The sequence below is a fragment of the Pinus tabuliformis genome, chromosome 4_2 (assembly GCF_031772625.1).
Source record: "Pinus tabuliformis cultivar Carrire ecotype Pingquan chromosome 4_2, CPIR1, whole genome shotgun sequence".
NCBI classification, from domain to species: Eukaryota; Viridiplantae; Streptophyta; class Pinopsida; order Pinales; family Pinaceae; genus Pinus; species Pinus tabuliformis.
In genome coordinates this window covers 361,462,530-361,465,404 of record NC_142304.1, presented here as the reverse complement: position 1 = coordinate 361,465,404, position 2,875 = coordinate 361,462,530, and the positions used below count along the sequence as shown (strand labels likewise).

The 2,875-nt window shown below is 38.5% G+C and overlaps 1 pseudogene; it reads left to right on the top strand.

Annotated features, from left to right (window-relative positions):
- Positions 1–314: 314 nt before the first annotated feature.
- Positions 315–980, top strand: LOC149169437 (putative clathrin assembly protein At5g35200 pseudogene; annotated as a pseudogene).
- The last annotated feature ends 1,895 nt before the right edge of the window (positions 981–2,875 follow it).

Genomic DNA, 2,875 nt, shown 5'->3' with positions numbered 1-2,875 from the left:
TCTTCCAAAACCCATGATTTTTCATTGAAAGTAAACACACTGCAGATGAATTCAATCTAACAGAACTAGTTGTTTTCAGCCGCAAATGTGACGGTAAACTATGTTTGTTGACACTGGCTATTGGCTAGAGTAAATGTGGTTTGTCCTGAATGCGAAGACTGGCAAGCTTGGTCAAGAAGTCCATGGTAAATTGCAAGAAAATTCGCTTCCCATTCATTGCCCAGAACCCAGTTGCAGTGAGAATTTGATTCCTCAAATATGTGAAGCGATCCTTTCGAAGCTTACCATTGAGAAGTGGAAATTGGCATTGACGGATGTGGAGAATCCCATTTCGCAGAGGTGTACTGAAAGATACAACAACAGTTAGTCTTGCCAAAGTGAACAGTGATTACAAGGATCTAGACATTGCTATTGTGAAGGCCACAAATCATGTTGAGTGGCCAACAAAAGAAAAGCATATCCGAATTATTTTTGCAGCAACATCGGCTGCAAGGCCTTGGGCAGATGTGGAATATTGCATCCATGCTCTTGCAAGATGTCTTTCCAAGACTCACAACTGGGTGGTTGCGTTAAAAACCTTAATTGTTATCCATCGAGCTTTGAGAGAGGTTGACCCCACGTTTCGGGAGGAATTGATCAATTATAGTAGATCCAGAGGCCACATTCTCAATTTATCTTACTTCAAGGATGATTCAAGTCCAAATGCTTGGGACTATTCAGCGTGGGTACGTGCATATGCATTGTTCCTGGAAGAACGATTGGAATGCTACCGTGTACTGAAATATGACATTGAAACAGAGCACTTGAGAACCAGGGAACTGGACACTCCTGAATTGCTAGAACAATTTCCAGCTTTGCAGCAATATCTTTATCATCTAATGGGGTGTCAGCTGGAAGGGGCAGCTATATCCAATCATGTGATACAATATGCACTCACAGCGGTTTCGAGGGAGAGACTTAAGTCAAGTGTGAGAACATAGGAATCAAAGAAGTCTGAAGAAGTCAGATGATCTCATGACAGAAACTGGAGGATCCGCCGGGCGCAAGAGTCTTTGTCAAATTCTGAATGCTGACGCTAGCACCGTCACTCAATAGATGCAAATCCACATCGTTGCATCACAATAGTCATATAGATTTTGCAGAAAAGTCACATAGATTTTGCATATTTTTGATAATAAAAATGATTTTAGAATTTACAAATCTAAAATCAATAATAAAATTTCTGTTCTTTTAAAACAAAAAACTGGACAAATTCCATACCAATCATATGCTGAGCAGTTCAATGGAGTTTTCCAAAAACTTGTAGAGATGGAATCTCCTCTTCACATCCACTGCAACATTACTGAAGCTCCGATACCACAATAATGGCAGAAGTGTTCTCAGACACATAATTTTATTAATCAGAAAAAACAATTACTTATTTGATTTTGCAAGAGTTTACACTCGAACAACCAAACACTCTTGCAATGAGCTATTTATAAGCTCAATGTCCTAACTACCTCTAATTATGGATCAATTATTAAATAACAAGTGTCCATTTACAATAAATGCTATTCAAAACAACTAGCTAACAAATCTCCTAAAATAGAGCCTAAGATACGAGACATTTGGAGAGTCATATCTTGTTACAACAATATACTAATTCTAAATGTCTCCATTAAATAATTAAATATTCTAGAATAATAATTATTAATTTAATATCTTAAATTAATAATTATTTTATTCCAACTTTATAATCTATGATAATGTTTTATTTTTGGATCATCTAACATCTAGCAGCGAAATGGTATATTGAATTGCCTAGAGCTTTGTTTGATAACTTCACCATCCTTGCCACTACCTTTCTAACCCACTTTCAGTTACCCATCAGGTACGAAACTGGAACAAAACTTCTTACCAACTTTAAATAGACCACGTCCACTCACATATCTGATCATATTCATGAGTGGCGGTGTCATCGTCAAATGGTAAAGACGTATGTTCCTGATCAGCTTTTAGCTGAGTGGTTTATTAAGTCCTTATTGCCATCTATCAGTGAGGACGTGGCGAAAGGAGGAGTTGTCACAGAAGAGCAAGTCATTGCTCGTGCCCAATATTTAGATTTTATCTATACACAATCTGGCACACTCTATGACAAAATTCTTGACGATCCTAGACTAGCTTTTTTCGTTACACCCCCTCCTAAATCAAGTAGGGACTCTCATGCTGGTGATGGTGTGATCGGTTCCTCAAGCACACAAACTGCAAGAGGTCCATCTAGTCAAGCTCTTGCTATTTCTAGTCAAAATGCAAATGACAATTCTCTTGCCTCGAAGATTAATGCCGTGTCATCTGACAAAGGCAAAAATCCAAAGCAACCAGGGGGCAAGAAGAAGGGGAAAAATAATAAGAAGAAACAGGAGAATTCCACTCTTGAAAAATCATCTGAAAACCCTACTGTGGCAAGGAAACCTCCTCATTATCCATGTTTGATATGTAACGAGGAGCATTTTACGAGAGATTGTCCACATCAATCTGAGGTTTCAAAACTTTTGAAGGCTTCGAATACCTCAGCAGTGTTGATTGATCTGTTTCCGAACCCAGAAACTCATATGGTTGCTACTGATAATGCTTCCACATCCCAAGTGCTTATGCTATCCATCACAAACAAGAAAAATGATGTTTTGGTATCGACAAGGAATAAAGATTATGGGAATCCATCGTCGTCGAACAACCAGGCTACTGATCAACCTAGTGCTTCGACAACGACTTCACCAGAAGTTGTTCCACCCATTATTCCTGAATTAACCATTAAGCCACCAAAGGGAGTCGTACATAAATCAACATTTAATCCTCGTGCTCGAGCTGCTCAGAATTATAATATAGTGGAGGATCT